Here is a 14,204-nt window from a genome sequence, read left to right as displayed (position 1 = left end):
GCTGGGTTTTTCACACTTAGCCTCATAATGATGGGCTGCAACTTTAAGCACAGAACTTTTACCTCCTGCACTTTTGGATCCTCCCAAGTGGGCAGCTTTGTCATGCTGGTGGTAGCCTTGACCTGTAGAGGCACCCTGGCATTGTTGCCCTTTATTTCCTATCTTTTTATTTTGAGAAATACAAAATTATTTGGAAATTGCTGGACTTGTATAATGAATTCCCATTGTACTCCTTTAGAAGATTCACCAGTAACACATATAACATATATATATGTTATACATATATGTATATGTAATATTGCTGTATTACATAGACATTCACTCGATATCCCCTGAAGTGTTTGAATTAGTTGCAGACATGACTGTAAATACTGAAGCATGTATTGCCTGAGAGCAAGGACATTATCTCACTAGACACAGTAAAAGTATGACAGGAAATATAACAATATGATACTCTTATCAAATATACGGTATATATTCAGATTATTCCAGTTTGTCACAATAATGTCTTTTTAAAGATTTATTTATTTATTAGATAGAGAGTGAGTACAGGGGATGGGGAAGAGGCAGAGGGAGAGAGAATCCCAAGCAGACTCCCTGCTGAGCGTGGAACAGGACACAGGGCTGATCTCATGGACCCTGAGAGCATGACCTGATCCGAAATCAAATGTCAGATGCTCAGTCTGTGACTGAGCCACCCAGGGGCCCCAATCATGTCTTTTTTTTTTAAAGATTTTATTTATTTATTTGACAGACAGAGATCACAAGTAGACAGAGAGAGAGAGAGAGGAGGAAGCAGGCTCCCCGCTGAGCAGAGAGCCCGATGTGGGGCTCGATCCCAGGACCCTGGGATCATGACCCGAGCCGAAGGCAGAGGCTTTAACCCACTGAGCCATCCAGGCACCCCTCCAATCATGTCTTTTAAAGATGGATTTTTCCCCCCAGTTCAGGACCATATATGGGAATTAATAGTCATTTTAAGGTAGGAAATGTTGGGGTTTGGAGCTAATGGCCAAGAAAGAATTCTTGAAATGTATTTGGTGCAAAAAGGTATTTTTGTTTGTTTGTTTGATTTTTAAGATTTTATTTGAGAGAGCATGAGCAGGAGGAGGGGCCAAGGTAGAAGGAGAAACAGATTCCCCATTGAGCAGGGACCCCAAAGTGTGCCTCAGTCCTAGGACCCCCAAGATCATGACCTGAGCCAAAGGCAGACGCTTAACTGATTGAGCCACCCAGCTTCCCCTAAAAGGTGTTTTATTAAAAGCACAGGACCGGGACGCCTGGGTGGCTCGGTGGGTTGGGCCGCTGCCTTCGACTTAGGTCATGATCCTAGGTCCTGGGATCGAGTTCCGCGTCGGGCTCCTTGCTTGGCGGGGAGCCTGCTTCTCTCTCTGCCTCTGCCTGCCACTCTGCCTGCTTGTGAGCTCTCTCTCTCTCTGACAAATAAATAAATAAAATCTTAAAAAAAAAAAAACTAAAAACTTTTTAAAAATAAATAAATACATAAATAAATAAATAAATAAATAAAGCACAGGACCTGTGGGCAGAAAGAGATATGCTGGGGTCATGAGGACTGGTGGATTATATACTTTCAGGTTGGGAGGGGGTTAGAAGTTATAAGTCTCTAAGGAATTTTGGAAGCAGGGTTTCCGGGACCTTGAGATGGCTCGATATTGTTAGGAAAAGACTTTATTACTACTGTCTAATAAAACCCTAGTCATGAGACCCTTCAGATATATATCGGTGGGCATAGGCTTGGGGAATGATTGCTGACATATATCTTGGATGGGTTATAGAGATAAAGGAAGTTTCGAAAGGAATTTTTATATGTTAAGACTTACAGGATCTTGGAGGTTGGGTTAAGATTGCCTTTTGCCCTTAGGAAAGTATTAACATTGAGGCAGCTGAGCTTCTAGAGGAATGTCACTCTGCCTTGTGTCAGGGACTTGTCAGTGGTCTGTAAGTAATAACGAAATTTAATCTTTCTTTTGCCTTTGCTTCCCACATCAGTATGTCTTTAGTCTTCTTTAATCTCTAGACCATCGCTGGTCTTTTTTGTCTTCATGATATTTTGAAGAATTCAGATTAGTTGTTTTGTAACTAATTTCCATTTTGACAGAAAATCATTTTTATTAGATTTTCAAATTTCTTAGTGTGGAATTCTAGATATTTAAATAGTTTGATAGTCTTTTTCTTCATCCCAAATCTTTGACCCAGTAATAGTTTTAGAAGAATGTTTTTCAGTGTATTCAAGGAATTTTGAAAAATTTAAATGAAAATCTTTCTCCTTTGCAAAGTTGTTAACACTTGTAGATTTTGGGTTAAAAACAAAAAATTCCTGCTTCATCCCTACTTTGCATTTAAGTTTCTAGCACTTTGAAGAATCATGCAATTGTTTTTTATTTGCATTGTAAAAATTCATGTGAACTGCAGTAGAATAAACTAGAAAGTACTGATAAGGAAAATGAAGAAAATGAGTCTATAAAACCTAGCACTCACATATAACAGCTATTAACAGTTCATTGTCTTCCTTTCCAAACCTGAGGGAATGAGAGTGTATGTGTGAGAGAGACATTACAAGAATTTCTTGGGGCACCTGGGTGGCTCAGCTGGTTAAGGTTAAGCATCTGCCTTGGGCTCAGGTCCTGATCCAGGTCGCGCTCCCTGCTCATCAAGGGTATCTACTTCTTTCTCTCCGTCTGCCCCCTACCCCCTGGGAGCCCTGGCGCTCTCTCTCGCGCGCGCGCGCTCTCTTTCTCTCTCTCACATAAATAAATAAATAAATAGATAGATAGATAGATAGATAGATAAATAAATAAACCACTCTGTCTTTTAAAAAAATGAAAATAACAAAAATAAAAGAATTTCATATAGGGTGCCTGGCTGGCTTAGTTGGTAGAGCATTCAGTCTTGATCTTGTGGTTGTAAGTTCAGCCCCATGTTGTATATGGAGATTATTTAAAATCTTAAAAAAAAAAAAAGAATTTTATATTGTAGCACTGTGCTGTAGCTTGCTTTTCCCTCCTTTAATAATGGTTACATTATTAAGCAATGACAGAATGGAAAAGTAGAAGTGCCATATAATCTATTAAAGGGAAACAACTAGAAAGAGAGGCTCATCTTATCATTCTGCATTTAGATTCTTACCAAGTACTGCAAATAATTCTTAATGGCATATGAATTACTTTTCTAGTTCACAGAATCTTTGTGGGAATGGGAAATATTAGAGAGGTAAGAGCTTGTGGAAAGCTGCAAATTATGAAAATATTAAACCATTTGGAACTAAGTTTCATGTAAATGCTATGGCCAGAAAATGAAATTTTCTTATTCGATTTTTAACATTTGTTTTTAAGTGGAAAAAACATTCACCATTCAAAAAAAAAAAAAAAATACAAGATAGTGTAAAGTCTCCCATAGTTTTTATGTGTATAAGAAAATTTGTACATGTCACAAAATACTTTTGAAATGACCTGATTATTTTAGTCTGACTCCCTCTTACAGTACTAACATTTATATAGTCATACCTTAGAGAAACTGTGGGCTTGGTTTTGGATCACCACAGTGAAGTGAGTATTGCAGTAAAATGAGTCAAATGAAATTTTTGGCTTCCCTGTGTATATACAAGTTATGTTTACACTATATTATAGTCTGTTAAGTATGTAATAATATTATGTCTAAAAATGTATATACCTTAATTTAAAAATACCTATTACTAAAAAATGCTGACCATTATTTGAGCTTTCAATATTATTGGGTGGAGGGGTCTTGCCTCAGTGTTGATAGCTGCTAATTGATCAAGGTGGTGGTCTCTGAAGGTTGGGCGGGGGGGCTGTGACATTTTTCCTAAAATAAGACAACAGTGAAGTTTGCCACATTGATGGATTCTTCCTTTCACAAATGATTTCTCTGTTAAATGCAATGCTGTTTGATAGCATTGTACCTGGAGTAGAAATTTTCCAAAATTAGAGTCAGTTTTGTCAAACCTTTGCTGCTAGTTTATCAGCTGTATCTGTGGAATATTTTAAATCCTTTGTTATCATTTCAGCAGTCCTCTCAGCATCAATACTAGTAGATACCATCTCAAGAAACAACTTTCTTTGTTCAGCCATAAGAAAGCAAATCCTTGGGTACTGGGGTGGTTCAATGGGTTAAGCCTCTGCCTTCAGCACAGGTCATGATCTCAGGGTCCTGGGATCGAGTCCTGCATCGGGCTCTCTTCTCAGCAGGTAGCTTCCTCTCCCCATCTCTCTCTGCCTACTTGTGATCTCTCTCTCTCTGTTGAATAAATAAATAAAATCTTTTTAGAAAAAAAAAAAAAGGCAAATCCTTGGGGTGCCTGGATGGCTCAGGTCCGTCAGAGTCCTGCATTGGGCTTCTTGCTCCAAGGGAAGCGTGCTTTTCCCTCTGCCTGCTGCTCCCTCTCCTTGTGCTCTCTCTTACTATCTCTCTGTTTTAAAAAAATAAAAAAAAAGATAGGGGCACCTGGGTGGCTTGGTTGGCTGCCTTCCGCTTAGGTCATGGACTCAGGGTTTGGGATCAAGCCATGCATTGGGCTCTCTGCTCAGCAGGGAGTATGCTTCTGCCTCTCTCTCTCGTCCCCACATCCCGGCCCGCCCGTGCTTATGGGTGCTTTCTCTCTAATAAATAAATAAAATTTAAGAAATAAATAAAATCTTTAAAAAAAAGAAATTAACTCCTCATCTGTTAAAGTTTTAAGGTGATTATAACAACTTAATTAGCACTTCAGGCTCCACTTCTAATTTTAATTCTTTTGCTGTTTTCATCACATCTGCCATTACTTCCTCCACTGAAGTCTTGAACCCCCCCGCCAAATCGTTTATGAGGATTGGAATCTACTTCTTCCAAACCTTGTTCATGTTGATATTATTTCTTTTCATGAATCACACATGCATCTACAAAGATGAATTAATTCTTTCTTTCTTTCTTTCCAGAAACTTCTCAATTTGCTTAGTTCCATCAGACTAATCACTATCTATGCCAGTTACAGCCTTACGAACTTTTTTATTTTTTTTTTTAAAGATATGTTTATTTTAGAGAGAGCAAGTGTATGAGTGGGGAAGGGGGAGAGGGAGAGAATCTTCAAGCAGACTCTCCGCTGAGTGCAGAGCCTAATGCAGGGCTTGATCCCACGAGAGCGTGAGATCATGACCTGAGCAAACCCAAGTTGAGTGCTTAACACAGAGCCACACAGGCATGCCCATACAAATTGTATTTTCAAATCTTAAGACTCATAAGTTGAAATTATTCTTTAGTCCATGGGCTGTAGAATGAATGTTGTATTAGCAGATATGAAAACAACATTAATCTCATAGTGTATCTCCATGCACTTGGGTGACCACATGCCTTGTCAATGAGCAGTAATATTTTGAAAGGATTTTTTTTTCTTTTTCTGAGCAGTAGGTCTCAACAATGGCCTAAAAATGCTCAGTAAACCATATTGTAAGCAGATGTGCTGTCATGCAGGCTTTGTTCCATTTATAGACCACAGGCAGAGTAGATGTAGAATACTTCTCAAAGGCATTAGGCTTTTCAGAACAGTCAGTAAGCTTTGGCTTCAGCCAGTAGTCACCAGCTACATAAGCCTCTAGCGAGAGTGAGCTTGTCTTTTGAAGCTTTGAAGCCAGGCATTGACTTCTCCTCTTTAGCTATGAAAGTCCTAGAAGGCTCTTCTTCTGATATAAGGCTGTTTAATAACATTGAAAGTTTATTGTTTTTAAGTATAGCCACCTTCATTAGTTATTTTTAGTAGGTCTTCTGAGTAACTTGCTATAGCTTCTACATCCCAGCATTTGCTGCTTCACCTTCTACTCTTACTGGTGTGGAGACTGCTTCTTTCCTTATATATGAATCAGCTTCTGCCAGCTTCAAACTTTTCTTCTGCAGCCTCCCCAACTCTCTCAGACTTCATACAATTGAAAAGAGTTAGGGCGTTGCTCTGGATTTGGCTTTGCGGGAATGTTTTGGCCGGTTTGATCTTCTGTCCAAACCACTAAAACTTTCTCCATATCCTGTTAGTATCCAGAATATATAAAGAATTTACACAATTCAACACAAAAAACCTCCTAAATAATCTAATTTTTAAAAAAATGGGCAGAGGAACTTTTTTCCAAGACATAGAGATGGCCAATAGACATTACTTATCATCAATAGGCATTACTTACCATCAAGGAAATGCAAATCAAAACCACAATGAGATATTACCTCACACTTATCAGAACGGCTGGCATCCAAAAGACAAGAAATTGGTGCACCTGGCTGGCTCAGTCGGTGGAACATGTGACTCAGTCTTGGGGTTGTGAGTTCGAGCCCCACATTGAGTTTAGAGATTACTTAAAAATATTAAAAAAAAAAAAGATAAGAAATAACAGGTGTTGGTGAGGATGTGGGGAAAAAAGGAACCCTTGTACACTGTTGATGGGAATGTAAAACTAGTGCAACCACTGTGGAAATTCCTTAAAAAATTAAAACTAGAAATACCATATGATCCAGTAATTCCACTACTGAGTATTTAGCCAAAAAAATTGAAAACACTAGTTTAAAAAGATACATGCATCCCTGTGCTTACTGCAGCATTATTTACAGTAAGCAGGATATGGAAGCACTCCCAAGTATCCATCAAGAGATGAATGGATAAAGATGTGGCATACATATACAATGGTATATTACTCAGCTGTAGAAAAGAATGAGATCTTGTTATTTGCAACATCATAGATGGACCTAGAGGGTATAATGCTATATGAAATAAGTCAGAGAAAGACAAATAACATGATTTCACTTGTATGTGAAGTACAGAAATAAATGAATAAACAAGCTGACAAAAAGCAGGAACAAATCCATAAATACAGAGAATAAATTGGCAGTTGCCAGAGGGGAGTTTGTGGTGGAATGGGCAAAATGGGTAATCCAGAGAGTGGGTCATATAGGCTTCCAGTTATGGAATGAATAAGTCATAGGGACAGAGGATATAACATAGGGAATATAGTCAATGGTATTATAATAGTTTTCTGTGGTGACAGATAGTAGGTAGCTACACTTCATAGAATAATGTATAGACTTGTTGAATCAATATGTTGTGCCCCTGAAACTAATATGTGTGTCAACTATACTGGGGGGGAAAAAAAGGGAACAAGAACAGTATATCAAAAAACCAACAACCCCAAAATACCTTTTTTCTTATCAGCAATAAAGTGGTTTCCCTTTCTTACCGTTCATGTGTTCACTGGAGTAACACTTTTAATTTCCTTCAAGAACTTTTCCTTTGCATTCATAACTTGGCTTTTTGTCCCAAGAGTTCGCGCTCTTAGCCTTTCTTTGCTCTTGACAAACCTTCCTCATTTAGCTTAATCATTTCTAGCTTTTGATTTAAAATGAGATATGTGCAGCGTTTTTTCAGTTGAACACTTGGAGACCATTGTAGTGTTATTAACATCACGCACAGGTGATCTATGGGAGGATATCTCAGAAATAGGGGTACTTGGGAGATTTACTATTTTTCTTGTGAATCCTTTCTACCTTTCAAAAGTTTTGTTCCCCAAATACATGTATCTTTTTAAAAAATTTTAAGGAGAGATAAGGTAATATTCTTTTTAAGAAAGTCCTTAACTGTACAGTCTTATCAGTTATCATTTTATCTATGTATTCTTGTTCCAATTAGACTGTGTAAAGGGACAATTTTTCTTTCTCTAAAGGGATTAAATGTTTGACTAAGTTGGCTGTTTTCTAAGCCTGAGCCCTCTGATTAACAGATGTAGGGAAAAGGGCTTAATGGTATTGAAGCAGTTGCTTAAGACCAACAATGTCCTTTTTGTGAAAATCTGAAGGTTCTTAAAAGATGGAATAGCATGACCTCATCACTGTTCATCCAAGGAGCATTTCTCAAGTAAAACTGAATGTGCTCTGATTACCAGTACCCTCCCCCCATCATCTTGCTGTTGCTTTGACTGATGTTATTGTCAGTTATTTGACTTTGTTTTACAAATGTGCAGCAGTTACTTGATTCTGAAAATCATAATTTGATCTGAGTTTTTAAAATAAATTATATTGGATTTTTTATTCTAGTTTCTTTGGGCTTTCTTAGATAAATGTTTTGGGATAAAACAAAATGGTACAAAACCATAAAAATTGTTTATATCTTATATTCAATCCTAAATAACCTAGTGAATGATAAGCTTCTTTGGTCTGTTTTTTTGTGGAACCAGAATCAAAGATGATCTCATTTGCTCTTTATAGGATTGTTACTTTCATTTTACAGATCTCTTTTAGTAAGAAGGATATAAGTTACTGTAATGATATTTTTACCCTACTAAGAGATTTGATATTTTAAAAATGTAACTAATAACCTGTTTGTTTTTTTTTAAAGAAGATTGCGTGTATAGTCTCATAATATCTTTAAGAACTTACATAAATATATCTTTAAAACCTGACTAGCAGTTTATCTAGCTGTATTAGTCCTGTATGTTGGGTATTCATGTACCTAGTACTCATTTTTAGACTACTGGAGAAATTATGGAGTTTTATGATTAGGGTTGCTGTGAAAGCTCCTCTGTGCCGTTCCTTTTCCTGTATTCATGGCAGATTTTTTAAATGGCCAAGACTCAAATTGAAGTGTCTTAGTCAGTTTTAACATTGATGACTCTGTGTAGCAATATTCTAAATGGGGGCAGGGCAGCCAAGATGGTGCTAAGTTTTAAAATAAAGTACTTTAGGGGCACCTGGGTGGCTCAGTGGGTTAAGCCTCTGCCTTCGGCTCCACTCGTGATCTCCGCTCGTCCTGGGATCAAGCCCTGCATCCGGCTCTCTGCTTGGCAGGGAGCCTGCTTCCCCCTCTCTCTCTGCCAGCCTCTCTGTCTACCTTTGATCTCTCTCTGTCGAATAAATAAATAAAATTTAAAAAAATAAAATAAAGTACTTAACTTTTGGGAATTTGAAGATGTACAGTAAAGCAGTTATGCAATGGATACTATAAACTCTAGCCTAACAGTGTAATGGAATGTTTGAGGAGTTTCTAACGTTGTTGGAGTTCTCTTACTTGTATTCATTCGATTTTTTTTTTTTTTCCTGTCTTCTCACAGCTTAAAGAATGTGCACAAATGATGGATATTTTTTCTTTATCTCTTTTTCTGGTTGTGGAAGTTGAACATGTGATTATCTTTGGAATTTTGGAACATAAGGAGAGTATAGACTTTGAATGTTGTCCATAATACAGGCCGTAACTACCTAAATATAATCTATACCACTTTGTTGTATTGTGTTCTTTGTGAAAACTACAGTATGTATAATTTTTGTTTTCATTCTTTTTATTATAAGATCAGACAGAAATTTGGCAAACATATAGCTTAATGAATTATAAATAAAATTACATTGTAATCACTAAGGCAAGAAATGGAATTTTGCTAGCCATTCTAGATGTTCTTATGTCTCAGCCTAATCACAGCCCCTTCTTTTTCCTAAAGTAACTACTATCCTGACATTTTTACAGTAAAAACTTTTTTTTTTTTTTTAAGATTTTATTTATTCATTTGACAGCGATCACAAGCAGGCAGAGAGGCAGTCAGAGAGAGGAGGAAGCAGGCTCCCTTCTGAGCAGAGAGCCTGACGCGGGGCTCGATCCCAGGCCCAAGATCATGACCCAAGCCGAAGGCAAAGGCCTTAACCCACTGAGCCACCCAGGTGCCCCAGGAGTTTCTTTATAGTTTCATCATCTAAGTGCGCATTTGTGTACCGCATTACTGAGTTTCAAGAGTTCTTTGTGGATTTCAGATACAAATGCTTTTTCAGATACAGGATTTGAAAAATTGTTAGCAGCCTTTGGCTTGACTTTCATTCTTTAAAAGTGTCATTTCCAAGAGTAAAGGTTTTTAATTTTGGTGAAGTCCATATCAATTTTGCCCTTTTTATGGATTAGACTTTTGGTGTTGTATCTAGGAACTCCTTGACTAAGGTTGCAATGATTTTTCTCCTGTGTCGTTTTCTAAATGTTGTGTGTTATGTGTTAATTTTTTGCGTTGAGATAAATGGACCATTTTGAGTTAATTTTTCTTTAAGGTATGAGGGAAAGTTCATTTTTATGCATATGAATGTCTAATTACTGTGGTGCCATTTTCAAAAGAGATCTTTTCTCTATTATACCTTTGTCAAAAATCAATTGACCATATTCGTGAGGGTCTGTTTCTGAACTTCTGTTTTGCTTCATTGGACTGTGTGTCTATGCTTTCATCATTACTACATCTTGATTATTGTAGCTTTGTGTTAGGTTTTGAAATCTGTTAGTGTGAGTCCCTCAACTCTATACTGCTTTTTAAAAATTGTTTTGACTAATTTGGTTCTTTGCCTTTTCATGTACATTTTAGAATCCCTTTGTTGATATCTACAGGAAAAAATATTCTGTTGAATTTTGCCTGACGTATTGAATCTGTGAATCAATGAATTTTTGGACAAATTTGGGTAGGAGTGGCCTTATAACAGTATTGAATCATTTAGTCTATTAACATAGTACATCTCTCCATTTAATTTTTTTCCCTTTCTCTTTTCTTTTTTTTAGTAAGCTCTATGCCTGGGATGGGGCTTTGACTCATGACCCTGAGATCAAGAGTTCCATGCTCTGAGCCAGCCAGACACGGCATTTATTGTTCTTACTATATAAATTCTATCCAAATATTTTTAGACATATCTAAGTACTTTTCTTCTTTCCCTGTTTGTTTGTTTTTTTTTTTAGATTTATTTATTTATTTGACAGAGATCAGAAGTAGGAGAGAGGCAGAGAGAGAGAGAGAGGGAAGCAGGCTTCTTGATGAGCAGAGAGTGCTATGTGGGGCCCAATCCCAGGATCCAGGGATCATGACCTGAGCTAAAGACAGAGGCTTTAACCCACTGAGCCACCCAGGCACCCCTTCTTTTACTGTTTTTCTATTCCTTGGGATTTTTCATGCACACAGTAAGGTGTGCAACTAGAGAGGTTTTTTTTTCTTTCTTGCTCTTTCTATTATGTATCTTTTCTTTGTCTTTTCTTTATGGCATGGACTGAACTTCTAGTGTGATGTTGAAGAGGAATGATTAGAATACACATCCTTATTTAGTTTCTAATAATTAGGGGAAATCTTTTAGCCTTTAATCGTTATGATGTTAGCTGTAGGTTTTTTGTAGATACCCTTAGTGAGATTAATGATGTTCCCCCCCTTTTTATTTTTTTAAAGATTTTACTTATTTATTTGTGAGAGAGAGAGAGAAAGAGGGAGAACACACACAGCAGGGGGAGCTGCAGGCAGAGAGAAGAAGGCTCCCTGCTAACCAAGGAGCCCAATCAGAGACTTGATCCCAGGACCCCAGGATCATGACCTGAGCTGAAGGTAGACGCTTAACCAACGGAGCCACCAAGGCATCCCAGTGATGTTCCCTTCTAATACTAGGGTTTTTTTGTTTGTTTGTTTTTTAACATTTTTATTATAAATGGGTATTGGATTTGTCAGTCCTTTTCTGCTTCTGTTGTTATGATCATGTGTTTCTCTTTTCTTCAGTGTGTTCAGAATGGTGAATTAAATTCAGGAACCCAGAGCTATTCTTTCTTTCTTTCAGTGTTCTAAGAGTATGTAGTAATATTTCCCCTTTGAATTCTGTTTTTTCTCATTTGTGTCTATTCTTGTTTTCCTTGGTTAGTTTGGCAGAGATCTTTCAGTTTTGTTGAGGTTTTTTTATTACCCAAAGGAACCATCTCTTGGTTTTACTGATTTTTCTATATTGGCTTTTTGTTTTCTAATTTCCTTGATTTCTAGTCTGTTTCTTTAATATTTCTTTTTTTATATTTATTTTTGGGGTTTTTAAAAAAAGATTTATTCACTTATTTATTTTAGAGCGGTGGGGAGAGGCAGAGGGCTAGAGAATCTCAAGTAGACTCTGAACTGAGCATGGAGCCCCACATGGGGCTTGCTCTTACCACCCTGAGATCACTATCTGAGCCAAAACCAAGAGCCTGTTGCTTAACCAACTGCACCACTCAGGTGCCCCTTTGTTTGGTTTTATTTACTTTTCTCTTACTAGATTTTTTTTTTTTTTTTTAATGTAAGCTACATGCCCAGTGTGGAGCCCAGTACAGGGCTTGAACTCACAACCCTGAGATCAAGGTCTGAACTGAGATCAAGAGAATTGGACACTTAAATAACTGACTGAGCCATCCGAATGCCCCTCTCTAGATTCTTAAGATAGAGGCGTAGATTATTTGAAATCTTTTTTCCCCCCTTAAATTTCTGTGTATGCACTGTATTAGTTGTATCCAGCAAATTTTATGTTGTATTTTTACTTTGGTTCAATTTGTATTTTTTTAAAGATTTTATTTATTTATTTGACAGAGATCATAAGTAGTCAGGGAGGCAGGCAGAGAGAGAGAGGAGGAAGCAGGCTCCCGCTGTGCAGAGAGCCGGATGCAGGGCTTGATCCCCGGACCCTGGGATCATGACCTGAGCTGAAGGCAGAGGCTTTAACCCACTGAGACACTCAGGTGCCCCTATATTCTTTTTTTAATTCTATATTTAAGTAATCTCTACAATGAATGTGGGGCCTGAACTCATAATCCTAAAATCAAGAGTTGTATGCTCTTTAGACTGAGCCAGCCAGGTGCCCCAATTTGTATTCTTTCCTAATTTCCCTTTAACTTTTTTTTATTGACTCATGGATTATGTAGAAGTATTTATTTTAAGTTCCAAATTTTGTGGGTTTTTAAAAAAGTTGTATTTTGGGGGATGCCTGTTTGGTTCAGTGGGTTAACCGTCTACCTTCAACTCAGGTCATGATCCAGGAGCTCTTTGTCTTAGGCTCCTTGCTTAGCAGGGACCTTGCTTCTCCCTCCGCCTGAAGCTCCCCCTGCTTGTTAGAGTTCTCTCTCTCTGACAAATAAATAAATAATAACTTTTAAAAAAAGAAGTCATATCTTTGTTACTAATCTTAAATGTAATTGCACTACGGTCAGATAATGTATTTTGTATGAATAAAATTTTTTTATGCTTGTTGAGATTTGTTTAATGGCCCAGAATATAATCTGTCTTGGTATGAATATCAATTCCTGAATTGATGGGTGCTCTTGAGAAGAATGTAGAATCAGGTAGAGTATTCTAGAAATGTCATGAGGTAAACTTGGTTGATAATGTTGTTCTGTATATTTTCAGACTACTGTTTCTTTTTCAATTTCTGAGAGAGGATTGTTGGAGTTTCCTAGTATTATTATAAACTTGTTTTATTTCTCTTTTCTGTTGTACCAATTTTGCTTCATGACTTTGAAGCTCTTTTGTCGGATGAGGACAGATTTGGGATTTGATGAATGGAATAACATCATTATATAATGTTTTTCTTTATCCCTTGTGATTTTCTTAGTTCTGAGGTCTATTTTGTCTGATACTAATGTAGCTACCCTAGCTCTCTTTTGTTTAACATTATGCATTAATTTTAAGGTAGGTCTGCTGGCAACAGATTCTCTTAGTTTTGTATCATATAAGAATTCCCCCCCACCTTCATTCCTGTAGAAGACTTCTGCTAGATAAAGAATTGTGTTCTGCATTGGTAATTCTTTCCTTTTATAATCTTAAAGATATTTCTGTGGACTCTGTTTTTTACACAAAATCTCTTGTCATTCAAATTTAGTTTATCTTTTTCTAACATTGTGAGTAGGTGTGTCTAACCTGATATTCTTTGAATTTGTCCTGTTTGGGGTTTGTTGAGCTTCTCAGATCTCTAAATTTATGTCTTTTGTTGAATCTGAAGTTTTCAGACATTACAAAAAAATTTTTTTCCTTACCAATTTATTTTTCCTCTCCTTAGTAATACCAGTGGTTTGAAACGTAGACAATTTGATGCTGTCCAACAAGTCACTATGGCTCTAGTGAGTGCTTTCAATCTTTTTTCCTCTCTGTTTTTTAGTTTCATTAGTTTCTGTCTTAATGTTTTCTGACTCTTTTTTCTGCCATCTCTGTTGAGCAGTTGAGCCCATGTAATGAGGTTTTTTGCTTTTTGTTTTTTAAATTTTTTTTAAAGTAAGTAATATGCCCATTATGGGGTTTGAACTCACTACCCCAAGATCAGGAGTTAACATGCTGTACAGACTGTGCCAGCCAGGTGCCCCTCATTTATGATACTGTTTTTTTCATTTCTAAATTATTCATATGATTTAAAAAAATTTTTTTTATTTCTCTAAGAACTTA

The 14,204-nt window shown here is 37.0% G+C and overlaps 2 protein-coding genes across 3 annotated transcripts in view; one reads left to right on the top strand and one right to left on the bottom strand.

Annotated features, from left to right (window-relative positions):
• The window catches only part of ALDOC (aldolase, fructose-bisphosphate C), a 1,020,901-nt gene that overhangs the window by 755,891 nt on the left and 250,806 nt on the right, over positions 1 to 14,204 (bottom strand). The window lies entirely within an intron of this gene.
• Positions 1 to 14,204, top strand: part of TAOK1 (TAO kinase 1) — a 166,398-nt gene that overhangs the window by 41,627 nt on the left and 110,567 nt on the right. The window contains exon 2 of one of the 2 annotated variants that reach the window (XM_082707057.1): positions 13,825 to 13,885. The exons of the other annotated variant lie outside the window; for it this stretch is intronic. The gene's annotated coding sequence lies outside the window, so the exon portion shown is untranslated. The remainder of the gene's footprint in view (positions 1 to 13,824; positions 13,886 to 14,204) is intronic. 2 annotated transcript variants of the gene reach the window in all.

Source organism: Mustela nivalis, assembly GCF_964662115.1.
Source record: "Mustela nivalis genome assembly, chromosome: 17".
In the NCBI taxonomy this organism is placed as follows: Eukaryota; Metazoa; Chordata; class Mammalia; order Carnivora; family Mustelidae; genus Mustela; species Mustela nivalis.
The sequence above is the reverse complement of the archived record's forward strand: the minus strand, read 5'-3'. Positions and strand labels throughout refer to the sequence as shown.